This window comes from Octopus sinensis, linkage group LG2 (assembly GCF_006345805.1).
Source record: "Octopus sinensis linkage group LG2, ASM634580v1, whole genome shotgun sequence".
Taxonomy (NCBI): Eukaryota; Metazoa; Mollusca; class Cephalopoda; order Octopoda; family Octopodidae; genus Octopus; species Octopus sinensis.
The window spans coordinates 105,288,648-105,303,647 of NC_042998.1; the positions used below are offsets into that span (position 1 = coordinate 105,288,648).

Sequence of the window (15,000 nt, forward strand, 5' to 3'; positions counted from 1 at the left end):
CACCACCACCATTACCACCACCACCATTACCACCGCTGCCACCACCCACCACCACAACTATCACCACCACCATCACCACCACTAACATTATCATGGCACCATAACCACACTATTTATTTACCACTACCATCAACACCACCACCACCACTATCACTACTTCCATGACCAGCATCACTAACATCACCACCACCAACACCACACACCACTGCCACTACCATCACCACCAATACCACTACCACCACTACCAACACCAATAACTCTACCACCTTCACCATTACCAACACCAATAACTCTACCACCTTCACCATTACCAACACCAACAATGCTACCACCATTACGAACACCATCTCTGTATCACCACTTGTTGTACTACACCCAATACACAAAACCAACTGATTAGTACGACAACTACAATATTCCTACCAATACCATCTCTGTAATATCACTGTGTGTCATTGCTACAGTCACACACCACAATACTACTACCTAAACAATACCATTTCTATAATACTACTACCAAGTATACTATAGCCTCTACTCCACACCAAAACATCACCATGCTACCACTGTAACACTGTAGTTTCAATACTACAGCAAAATCACCAGCACAATGCACCAACTATAGTTGTAGAGGTGATAGACCACCACTAAAACTACCACCTGTGCACTTAGTATCACCCTAACTTTGCTACTATACACCACCAGATTCCATCTGTGAATATACTACAGCCTATACACAAGTCACACTTCAACTTGTCACCAGTGTACAATGAATCAATGAGGGAGTCTGCTAGAAATAGCAGTCAAATGTCTCTCAACTCTTTTCTGCGTTCAGTGTTTTAGAAAAGGACTATGAGGTCCTGGGTTCTTTGCACACATAAGAAAACGATGGGATGGCCACAGGTGGAGTGCCTTTCAACTATCGAGCTACTTACTCTATCAGGAATGTCTTGTGGCTAAACTGCAACAACAACAACAATAACAACAGCAGCAGCAGTAATAACAACACTAACAGCAACTACACTAGTGTCAACTGTTCTACAGCATAATACAACCATCAAGACCACGACCACCACTACTTACCAGCAGATACCATCTTTTTTTACGCTGCTGTCACACACACACAAATGGGTCGCTTCCATCCACCACCACCACCACCATCCAACTACAACTCGCCAATCACTGCTGCCAGCGTTACATCCACTAACCCTACTCTTACCTCTACAACCACTAAATTACAGCATACCACCACCACCACCACCACCACCACCATCACAAACTAACCACTATCTTCAACCATCCCCGGCTCCCCCCTAATCATGTATACCAAACACTACTGTCGCTCCTACTAATATACTTTCATCAATTCTGTTCACCAGGCCCAGGAACTCATTCGCTCATTTGCTCGTTCGTTCGTTCGTTCATTCAGTCATTCATTCAAACGTCTATTTGGTCATTCTTTCATAGCTTATTCATTCACTCATTCCTTTAATCACTTAGATAAATGATTTCCTTCTTTCTTTCTATATATGTATTTATCTTTCTCCTAATCTTTCCTTCTCTCATTCCTTTCTTTCCCCCCCCTCTCTCTCTCTCTTTCTTTCTCTCTGAAAGTCAAAACATAGGAAAGAAATCTTTCTCTGCCTCTTTCTGTTGTTCTTCCTTTCTCTCATGTATATTTGTGTATGTGTGTGTGTATATAGATGTTTGTGTGTGTGTGTGTATGCTTGTATGTGTATGTTTGTACATACATGTACATGTGTGTATGTATGTTTGTGTGTGTGTGAGCTTGTGTGTATGTGTATATTTATACACACATACACGTACCTGTATATGTGTGTGTTTGTGTGTATACATGTTTGTGTGTGTGTGTGTATGTGTGTATATATATATATATATATATATATATATGTATACACACACAAATATATATGTATATGTCTTGGTGCATTTTTCTTGCACTTTCTCTCTCTCTCTCTCTCTCACTTCTCTATCTCTCTTCCTCTCTTTCTATTTTATTCATTCTTTTTTCTTCTTAGATCTTCTCTCCATCTCTCTTTCTCTCTCTCTCTCTCTCTCTGTCCCTCTTTCCTTTTTCCTCTCCCATGTTATTCTGTCCGTCTGTCCCTCTCTTCTTTCATTTCCTGACTCTCTATCTCTTACCATCTTCATTCATTCTTTCCTCTTTGGTCCTTAGATTTCTTTCAGTTCTTTACTTCTTCCTTTATAAAAACTTCCTCTCTCTCCCTCCCTCTCTCTCCCCTTCTCTCTCTCCCTCTCTCTCCTTCTCTCCTGTTTTGTTTTCTACTTTTTCTTTACCCTCCCTTTTATTCTTTTATTTGTTTCAGTCATTTGACTGCGGCCATGCTGGAGCACTGCTTTCAGTCGAATAAGTCTACCCTGAGACTTATTCTTTCTTAAGCCCAGTACTTATTCTATCAGTTTCTTTTGCCAAACCGCTAAGTTATGGAACTTAAACACACCAACATTGGTTGCCAAATGATGGGTTGGGGGTGACAAACACAGACACACAAACATACACACACACACACATATATATATATATATATATATATATATATATATATATATATATATATATATAAGATGGGCTTCTTTCAGTTTCTGTCTGCCAAATTCACTCACACGGCTTTGGTCAGCCCAAGGCTATGGTAGAAGACACTTGCCCAAGTTGCCACGCAGTGGGACTGAACCTAGAAGCAAGCTACTTACCACACAGCCACTCCTGCACCTATATTAAGGATTCATTCTTCCCTTCTTTCTTTTCTTTCTTCTCTCAATTTCATAGTTTAACTCTAATTTTAACTCATTTCTTCAACCTTAGTTTCTTTTTAATTTTCACTTGATTACTATTTTTAGCAAGTCAAACGTCTATGTAGAGGCTCCCTCCAGACTGAATGCGTTTTCTTAAAATTTGTTTTTGTTATTGTTTAACCCTTGGTCAGCCACCATCAGACTCATGATCAAATACATTTTCATTCTTATACTATTAATTTTTTCATTCTTTCATTCATATTTCTTGCATTCTTATCTGCTTCTCTCTCTCTCTCACTCTCTCTTTCACTCTCTCTCATTCTTTCACTCTCTCCCTCACTCTCTCTTTCATTCTCTCATTCTCTCTCACTCTCTCAGTCTTTCTCACACTCTCTCACACTCACTCTCACTCTTTCATTCTCTCTTTCACTCTCTCTCACTCTATCTCTCCCACTCTCTCTCACTCTCTCTCTCTCTCAAAATCTCACTCTCTCTCACTTCCCACCTTCCTTCCTTTCTTTCTTTCTTTCTTGCTTCTATTCTTCCTTTTCTCTTTCTTTCATTCCTTTCATTTCACTTTCAGTTTTTCTATTTCACTGATTTTCAATTTCTTCTTTATTTCCTATCTTTTATTTCTTCTTCATTTCTACAATGTTCTTTGAAGGAACTTCTAAATGAAGCAACCAAATCTCCCTCAAACCATACCTTTTATTAAAAAAAAAACAAACAATGAGCAAGACCTATTAGATAATATAGTTCTACACACCCTCAAAAAGACATGATGGTCATATCTGGAAAGCCTTCAGTCATAATTTTGCCCCATCAGGACTAATCTGAGGCTATTTGACAACATTCTTGAAGGCCCTTTTATGAGGCTGATTGATCTGCTAGAAATAGCAACCACATCTCCCTGAAATTACACCCAACTGTCTTCAAAAGGAGTGGACATATTAAATGATTTACTCCTATGTATACATATATATATATATATATATATATATATATATATATATATATATATTAAAAGATGGGATGGTCATAGCAGGAATGTCTTGCATTGCTTTGAACAGTGATGATTGGTGGGAAAAACAACAATAACAATAGCAGCAGCAAAAACAACAGCAACAAAACAACCACAGCATCATCATCATCATCATCTTCATCATCATCATCATCATCAACAACAACAACAAAAACAACCACAGCATCATCACCACCATCATCAGCAGCATAGTCATCATGAACAACAACAACAAAAACAGCCACATCATCACCATCATCATCATCACCACCACCACCAACAACAACAACAAAAGCAACATCAAAGCAACATCAAAGCAACCACAGCATCATCATCATCATCATCAACAACAACAAAAACAACCACAGAATCATCACCAGCATCATCACAATCATCATCATCATCATCAAAAACAACAACAACAACAGCGGCAACGTTTATTGTTTTTATTGGCACTTTTGTTTTCGTCTCATTCCTTCGTCAGTCGTTCTCTTTCTTCACTTTAATGTCTTTTATTCCTTCTCCATTGATTCCGATATGTTATGACGAACAAACATGCTGGAACAGACAACACAAATCACTTTGCATGCTCTTACTGCGGCGGCTTTTAGCTAACACACACATGCCTACCATAAACACGACATTCTCTTGCTTTCCATAATGCCTTGCTGGCATCCTCATCATCACGACCACCACCACCACCACCACCACCACCATCATCATCATCATCATCATCATCATCATCATCATCATCATCATCATCATCACCATCATCATCATCATCATCATCATCATCATCATCATCATCATTGTCGTCGTCGTCATCATCATCATCATCAATATCAACATCACCCTCATCATTGTCATCATCATCATCACCATCACCATCATGAGCATCATCATCATCATCACTATCATCACCACCACCACCATCATCATCATTGTCGTAATCCTCCTCCTCCTCCTCCTCCTCATCATCATCATCATCATCACCACCACACCATCATCATCATCGTTGTAAGCATCATCGTCATCAATATAATCATCACCATCATCACCACCACCACTACCACCACTATCATCATCATCATCATAGCCATCATCTTCACCACCACCCTCATCGTCATCATCGTAAGTGTCACCGTCATCATCAGTATCATCTCCAACATCATCTTCATCATGGTCATTGTCATTATTATAATCATCATAATCATCATCATCAACATCATCCACCATGGTTGTCATTGTCATTGCCAGAGACAGCATCATTACTACCACCACCACTACCACTGCCGAGACTACCAATATCAGCGACAGCAGCTGTGGTAGCAGTACTATCATCAGTATAATGACCATCATCACCACCACCACCACCACCACCACCACCACCGCAACCAACATGACCACCACCACCATAACAACAACAACAACAACAACAACAACCACTACCACCACCATTATTACAGACATAATTGTTGGTAAGTGTGGCAGCAGGGTGCCAACATCACTATCATCATCATCATCATCTTTGCCGTTGTTGTTTCCATTGTTGTTGAAGTGGCTGAATATAGCCCCAGGTCAGGCTTGATCTAACCGAGCTATGATGAAAGGCTTTTCAACCATGACCATCCCATCTTTTTCCTAAGTGACAGCAAACAAGAGCCACTTTATCCAATGAGTACTTTTCTCGGAGGGTTAGTTGCCTGTAAGTTGTATTGTCTGTGAAGTGAGGAAGATTTGCCTGTTATTTCTAGCCAGTTCAAAAAAGCCAAAAGCAGACAACCTCGTCGATCATCATTGTTGCTGTCGTCGTCGTTGTCATCATTGTCATTGTCGTGATAATTGTTGTTGTTGTTGTCAGAGGGATTATATACATTGTCTCATAGTCTTCGATACCAGTGTGTTGTTGTTGTTGTTGTTGCCATTGTGTCCCTCATCAGCTTCAGTGGCATCATCACCATCATAATTATTGATGTTTAAGTCAATGTTAAGATCATCATCATCACATCATCATCATCATCAGCAGCAGCAGCACCACCACACCACCACCACCACACCACCACCACCACCACACCACCACCACCACCACCGCAACCAACATGACCACCACCACCATAACAACAACAACAACAACAACAACAACCACTACCACCACCATTATTACAGACATAATTGTTGGTAAGTGTGGCAGCAGGGTGCCAACATCACTATCATCATCATCATCATCTTTGCCGTTGTTGTTTCCATTGTTGTTGAAGTGGCTGAATATAGCCCCAGGTCAGGCTTGATCTAACCGAGCTATGATGAAAGGCTTTTCAACCATGACCATCCCATCTTTTTCCTAAGTGACAGCAAACAAGAGCCACTTTATCCAATGAGTACTTTTCTCGGAGGGTTAGTTGCCTGTAAGTTGTATTGTCTGTGAAGTGAGGAAGATTTGCCTGTTATTTCTAGCCAGTTCAAAAAAGCCAAAAGCAGACAACCTCGTCGATCATCATTGTTGCTGTCGTCGTCGTTGTCATCATTGTCATTGTCGTGATAATTGTTGTTGTTGTTGTCAGAGGGATTATATACATTGTCTCATAGTCTTCGATACCAGTGTTGTTGTTGTTGTTGTTGCCGTTGTGTCCCTCATCAGCTTCAGTGGCATCATCACCATCATAATTATTGATGTTTAAGTCAATGTTAAGATCATCATCATCAACATCATCATCATCAGCAGCAGCAGCACCACCACCACCACCACCACCACCACCACGACTACTACTACTACTACTAACCATCAATATCCTTGACAGTCTCCATCCTAATCATCTTTGACCTCTGATGACATCATCGCAATCATCACCAACATTGCTTACATTGACTACCGCTGCCGCCACCACCGTTACCGCAACCGCCACCACCACCACAACCACCGCCATCACCGCTGCCGCCACCACTGCCTCTGCCACTGTTATTGTGCCCATTATTGTGCCACTGTTATTGTGCCTGACGTCAAATCTGTGCCCATTAAACCTGTATTTCGCCTGTGATAATGTTCTGAGTTCAAATTCCACTGAGGTTGACTTTGCCTTTCACCTTTTTGGGGTCGATAAATTAAGTACCAGTGAAAAACTGGGGTTGATGTAACCAACTTATCCCGTCCCCTGAAATGGCTACCCTTGTGGAAAAATTTGAAACCATTGTTATTATTATTTTCATATACACTCAACAGATTCGACTGTTGGAAAAGAAAAGATTCCTAACATTGGGAGTACAAGTAGCCTTAGATACCAAGAACCTTCCTATCAGGTTGCAGCAAGTAACCTTAGATGCCAAGAACCCTCCTAAGTATCCTAGCCATCCATAATAACACTGTTTTCTGGTGCCGTACTAAACTGGCTTTTATACCTATTTCCTCAATCCATCTGTTCAGATCTTTAGGGATAGTTCCCAATGCACTTATAACTACTGGGATACATTTTACCTGCACTTGTCATAGTCTCTTTAATTCAATGGCTAGGTTCTGGTACTTTGCTATTTTTTCTATTCCTCTCATATTAATTTTTTCCTCATTTGGGACTGAAAAGTCAATTATCTGGAACATTCTCTCCTCTTTTTCTACTACTACCAAATCAGGCCTTCTAGCTTCTATTACTCTGTCAGTCTGAATGCTAAAGTCCCACAACATCTTATATTTCTTACTTTCTAGTACTTCACTAGGTTCATGTTCCTACCAATTATCAGTATGCTCAAATCCTAGCTTTCTAGATTTCTCAGTTAAATCTTGGCTTGCTCTCACTAGATTGTCATGTCTTTTTTTTATATTTTTTCTGTGACAGCATGCTGCATTCACTTACTATATGAGTAATGCTTTCCTCTTTTGATTTGCATAATCTACATTGGGAATCTGTTTGGTTTTTGTCTATCGTGGCATTTATCTAATTAGTCCTTAATGCTTGATCTTGTGCAGCTAGTAACAAGCTTTCTGTCTTCCTCTTCAGCTTTCCTTTCTGCAACCATAAACATGTCTCACTATTACTATTTACTACAACTATCTTTGGGAATCTACCATGAAATGCCTTCTCCTGCCAGTCAGATAATTTCTGTTCTTTCTTCTGGTTTTCAACTTCGTTTGGATTTTTAGTTTCCCTACGACTTGCTGTGACTCTAGCAGCTTTTAATAAACTTTCTTCACTATTACCTATATAGGAATCAATATCTACTCTAGCTAACTCCACACAGTAATATCAACTCTCTTCTGCCTTCCTTTCTAGGTAGGTATAATCTTGCTACTCCTGTCCTTGGGCAGAGTCCTCCATTCATATTGAATTCTTTCCTAGTGCTGTCTAAGCTAATTCAGATTTTGTCCTATCTACAAAAGCTGTTGAGTATCTAAGAAATGATAGTGACCAAGTATTTACAGCCTTCACTTGATTTGAACTTCATTAGCTTTCTCACCTTTCTGATGTACTCCTCAATTTTTGTTCTCATTTCTGTAGTTAGTAATCTGTCAGATTTTCATACTCTTTCCTTCTTTCAGTGATTTTAATGTCTGGTCATCTGGTATTTGGATGCCTTTGCTGTTGACTACCTGTTCCCTTCGTATTACTAATATTGCACGCTTATCTATGTCAAATTCCATGGCTATCTCTTTTTCATTCTTACTAAAAAGCTTCAGATCATCCATGTAGCACAAATGGTTAATTTTTCCATTACTACTTCTGAATTGAAACCCTGCCTTTGCCTTCCTAAGCTGAGGAGGATCAACTATAAGACAAATATTAAAGGGGATAACGAGGCCCTCTGGAAAATTCCTCTTTTGATATTAGCTTTCACTAAGAGTGTCTCACCTGAGTAGAGATCTACTTTCCATTTCTTCATGCTAAAGCTAATTAATTCTCTTATGTTGTCTGTTATACTGATTATACTCAAACATTCACTTATCCATGAGTGTGGGATCATGTCATAGGCTTTCCTATAATCTATCCATGTTATTGTTAGATTTTTCTTTCTAGCTTTTACTTCATTTAGAACTGCTTTGTCTATACATGATAGATCATGCATTTCTCTAGAGTTCTTCCTGCAACCTTTCTGTTCTTCTGGTAGTAAATTCAGGTTGTCAAGGCGCTCATAAATGCTTTCTGAAAGCATTCATATTAACAGCTTCTACGCTGATGGTAAGCAAATGATTGGTCTATAGTTGCTAGCTGTATTACCCTTGCTCTTATCTTTCATGATGAGTATTGTCCTCTCTGTAGTCATCCAAACTGGTATCATTCCTCCATTAAGGCAATCCTGAAGTTGTTTCCTCAGCCTCCTATGTAAACTACTAAATCTCTTTAGCCAGTACCCTTGAACTAAATCTCGTCCTGGGTCCTTCCAATTCAGCATTTTCCTAACACTTTACTCATTAATTCACTAGTTAATCTTAAATCTGGCTGCTTCTCACTCACTACTTCTTCCCTCAATTTGTTTAACCATACTTCATCTCCATTATGATTGACTGGTTTATCCCAAATATTACTTCAGAACCTTCTAACTTCTTCTGCATTAGGTTTCTCATCTTCAGTACTTCGTTCTCCACTATTTATTTGGTTTTAAAATCTCCTCTGCTCTGTCACAAATAATCTATTCTGTTGATAATGATCTATTCTTCTCTGATATCTGAACAGCTTGCTTGCTACTGTTATGATACACTGTTTCAACTCTTCTATTATTATCCCAAATCCTTTCTCTTTGACTAAGTATCTTTCCTCGAGGCAAAATTTGCCTCTTGTGTTTCCTAACTTGTTTGTTTTCCTGGCTTATATTGTCTTAAGATATTCACTTTATTTTGTAGTCTCCTTTTTCACATTTGCTCTTTTTCAATCTTTCCCTGTGAGATATCTAATCTCCTGATAACTACTACTCCTGCATAGATCAATAAGTTAGTGTCTTCTATAATTTTAGTATCTATCCTACTGATAACAGAATCAACTTTCCTAGTCATTTGTCATAGATTCCTTCTTTTGGTGTCTTTTATTGCTGGCCATCTTTTTCTTACTTCTTTACTCATTACTTTCTGCATATATAGTCCAGTTTCCAGTACCCATCTTGAATTTCCTGTATCTCTCTATTTGGTTATTTGAGCCTCAATGTATGACATTTGGTTTACATTGCAAGACTAGTGTAAAAAGGAAGTTGAAAATCGAAATAGAAGGATCAGAAGTAGAGACATAATTTGGGTTACAGCATGAGCAAGAGGGGAGAGTGTGTGATATGTTTAGCATGTGTAGATGTAGAAATTCATGTGTAAGTGTAATGTGGTATGATATGCTGCAATGTGTAAGGGTGGGAAGCTGTGTTATAAGATGCAGATATGTGAAAATAGCTACAGTATTTATGCATGAGAAGGAGTAACTGTGACAAAAGAGGAAGCATTATTTTTTAGTGATACTGAAAAGAAAGACAGGCATTATGTAAAAGAATATCACAAATAGAGTGGTGAAAAATAGTGTTGGTGGGTGAGTTGAAATTGCAAGAGACAGGAAATGGTGATACACTTGGTGATATGATTCGCTAACATATGGCTGGTTTCTCCAATGTATATGAAGCCATAGAACTGACATTTAAGACAGTGGAAACTTGTGGTAAAGATGAAATTATTAGTGAAAAATAAGCTAATATTGCTTGGGTCCAAGGAGAGTAGTAGTGTTGTAGTTGTAATGGTATGTCTTTCACCAGATTCAGGAACAAGGGAAAGGTCTTAGATATTAGAATGTGTTGGACAGTTATGGACTAAAAGATTATGTATGTTACAAGGTTCGTTTAAAGAGAGGAATGAGATGGAGTATGGGTGAAGTGTTGAGGCCTAAGTAAAGCTGGTAGGTGTACAGGAGGGCCAATTGAAGAGATAAATTATCATAGTAGGTACAGGAATGGTTTGTGGAAAGTAGCTTGGTTCCAGGTTCAGTCCCACTGTGTGGCACTTTGGGTAAGTGTCTTCTACCATAGCCTTGGGCTGACCAAAGCCTTGTGAGTGTATTTCGTAGATGGAAACTGAAAGAAGCCCATCTTATATATATATATATATATATATATATATATATATATGTATGTATGTATGTATATACTTGTATGTCTGTGTTTGTCACCCCCACCATTGCTTGACAACCAATGCCGGTGTGTTTGGCAAAAGAGACTGATAGAATAAGTACTAGACTTACAAAGAATAAGTCCTGGGGTCAATTTGTTCGACTAAAGGCGGTGCTCCAGTATGGCTGCAGTCAAATGACTGAAACAAATAAAAGAATAGTGGATGATGAAGAGGAATCACCCAACGAACAAAAGTAGGGATGCAAGTGTGAGGCAAGACATAAGGTCAGGGATATGATCAAAGTTATAATCACAGAGGTAGGAAGAGCAAAAGGTTTACACAGTTAGTGGTGACTGAGAGGTCAAGGAAATTGACAGTGGAGGGGGAAACAGTCAAAGTGAAATCAAAGAGTAGGTGAAATTAATGAAATCAATGGTGACTGTGTGGTAAAAAGTTTGCTTCACAATCACATGGCTTCAGTTCAGTCCCACAATGGGGAAACTTGGACAAGCGTCCTCTAATATAGCCCTGGGTCAACCAAAGCCTTGTGAGTAGCTTTGGTTAATAGAAACTGAAAGAAGCCCGTGTATACAGGTGTGTGTGTGGGGGATGGCCTTGTCTTGATAATGTGTTATAGTTGTAAACAAGTGTAACTGTCTCTTTTACTCTTTTACTCATTCCAGCCATGCGGCTGTTGTCATACTGGAGCATGCAAGAAATGTCTTTCATTTCCAATCTTCTGTGAAAACATGTCTGGCCATGGGAAAATATTACCTTGTTTGGTAACAGGTGAGGGACAGCAACAGAAAGGGCATCCAGTCATAGAAAATTCACCTTAACCAATTCTGACTGACCCATGTAAGCATAGAAAAGTGGACATTAAAACAGTGATGATAGGGGTTATGTTATATGTGTAGCGAGTTACAAACATGATTCTGTCAATATGTGTGAGTTAGATATAGAATGGGAAGAACGTATTGAAAGATTAATCAATATTAACACTGGGAAATCGGTAGTGTGCACATGGAAGCATGTATGTGTACATATATATATATGCACACACACACGCATACATACACACATGCATGCATACAAGCAGACATACATACATACATGCATACATACATACATACATACATACATACATACATACATACATACATACATACATACATAATACCAAACATACAAATCTACACATATACATATAAACAAAAATACCCTGCTGTTGCTGTTGAAATTCCAATGAAGGAGCCTTGGATCTAGGTTAGAAACTGGCTCTTTCTCTGTTGGCAAGAAATCTTGAAATAAAGCTAAATAATGACATATACATACATTCATACTTATCTAAATATATATGAGCATGTCTAGATAGTAACTATATGCATAACAATACATACATAAGACATACAAACCTGCACAAATGTACATAATACATACATACACACATGCACACATACATACGTACAACAAAAATACAAACAAAAATGCCCTGTTGTTGATGTTGAAATTCCAATGAAGGAGCCTTGGATCTAGGTTAGAAACTGGTTCTTTCTGTATTGGCAAGAAGTCTTGAAATAAACTGAATAATGACATACACACATACATGCATACATACATATATACATGCATACATGCATACATACATACATATACACATGCATACATATATGCATGCATGCAAGCATGCATACATACATACATACATACATACATACATACACACACACACACACATACATACATACATACATACATACATACATACATACACACACACATACATACATACGTACATACATACATACATACATACATACATACATACATACATACATACATACATACATACATACATACATACATACATACATACATATGAGTGTGTGTTTGTCCTAAAGAACAAAAATCTACAATTTTTTTTAATGAATCACTCAATACCATATAATTTATATTCATTTATTAAGTTGAATAAAGTTTGATAATTGACTTTGAAGCTTAGAATTTTAATTTAGCGACTGATCAAAGTAGTGCTTAGAAAAGTTAAAATTATCAATATATTTATTAGTGTATTTGTTAAGATAAGACCACATATGTGTAAAAGTCAAATTAGTAGGAAAATTGAAAAGTAAGCAGAATTAATTTTGTGGGGAATTGTTATGGGAAAGTCACTAGTAACTGCTTTTAGGTTATAATATATGTGAAGCATTAAACTAGAAAAAAATGGATAAAATTTCAAATTCATTTCAATTTATATTAGAGCTATGTTACAGAAGTCATATATCATCAATAAGCCTAAGGAATGGGGAAAAAGAGATAAAAATGTCAAAGGAAATATATGTTGCTATATTTCAAAATATTAAATGAATATGTATAAATTTAGATGTAGTAGTATGAATCAGACACCATTAAAGAAATTAATATAGTTGAATCAGAATTAAATGATAAATAACAATTTAGGAAATTCATACTTTAACAAATTTACTTAGCACATTTGTAAGATAATGTGAACATAGAGATAATTCCCACTTTTAATTTAAACAAGGCTGTGAAATTTATTGAGAAGTAATAACATCTGGAGCTGCAAAAGTGTCCCAACCAAGTTAAAAACAGGGGTAATGCAAGTGCTTATTTTGGCAATAGGCATTTATAGTTGTGAAGCATGGACTCTGAACAAATTTAAAGAAATCACAATCAAAGTGTTTGAAATGTGGGTGTATAAGAGAAATGTTATGCATCTCTTACAAGGACCATGAGACAAATGAATAGGTACTACAGCAGGTAGGTGAAAGATGGCAACTCCTGAACATTGTGAAAAAACAAAAGCATTCTATTATGGCTACATTTGAAGAAGCAGAAGTCTGGAAAACATTAACATGGAAGGAAGAGTAGAGGGCAGTAGATCAAGAGGTAGGCAAAGAATGCAATGGATGGATAATATCATGAGCTGGTTAGACAAGAGTGGCAAGGCAGCTGGAAAACTCACACTTAATCAGGAAGACTTTCGTTGTAATGTCATCCATGCTCTGCAGGCATACAATACATGATGACAACTAGAAATTTATGGTTTATTTATTACATGTGTGTAAAAGCTAATGATATTACAAAAATATAAAGATTCCTTAACTGTTGTTATTATTTTAGGCAGTAAATTATTCAAATCATTAGAGTTACATACAAAAGACATTGCAGTATCTCTTGATTCTAATTTCTAAGTTCTAATTTCAAATTCCCATAACGATATCTTTGACTTTCATTCTTCTAGTTCAATGGAATAAAGTATTAATCAAATACTGATGTTGATAATCAACTCCTCATAATATTGTCAGCCTTGTAACTAAATTAAAAAGAATTATTTTAGGAAAGATAATTCTGAGTATGCAAAGTTTAATTCAGCAATTGGATAAATTACAAAGAATATAATGAATCTAAATTATGAAAAACAAAAATTCTAATAAAACTACATACATAATTTAAAGCTGTAAGAAAAGTAAATATTCAGGGTTTGTCGAAAATATTAGAAAATAAAATATCATGTAAAATAATATAAATTTAATCATTCATAGGTTGCATGCAAAACAGTAAGAATCTAAACAATAATGTAAGCATTTATTCTTAATACCTTCTGGCAGATTTGAAGGTGAACGTCCAATTGTTGTTGTTTTTCATCATCAGAGAACACCTTGTTTTAGACAATGTAGTTCAGTATACATGTAATTCATAAAGGCAAAGGATCTTTGAGACGCAGAAGTATTTGGATCTAATTGTGTGTCTCCTCAGTCAAAACTACACTTCCAAACTGATCAATCTAACAAGAGCATGACCTCTTGTTTATAGAAATCACTAAACACATTATTTACTGATACATACTGATGTCTGCCAAAACAGACTGCTCGTGCTTTTGTCATAGTCCTCAGTTTGGTAGGGTATTTTTGGCTGATGAGCCATACAATGAGGCCAAAACACTGCAGTGTCTCAAAGTTCCCTAACACCAGTGAGTCATGTGTGTTATGAACACGCTTCATCTAAATCAGTGGTTCTCCACCAGGGTCCACATGACCCTTGGAGGTCAGTATAACATTCTGCCATTAAAATTTATGTGCAATAAATTGACAATAGTTCTATAATACACTAAATGTTTTAA

The 15,000-nt window shown here is 37.3% G+C and overlaps 1 long non-coding RNA gene across 2 annotated transcripts in view; it reads right to left on the reverse strand.

Moving 5' to 3' along the window:
* The window catches only part of LOC118761103, a 98,683-nt gene that overhangs the window by 72,302 nt on the left and 11,381 nt on the right, over nt 1-15,000 (reverse strand). The window lies entirely within an intron of this gene.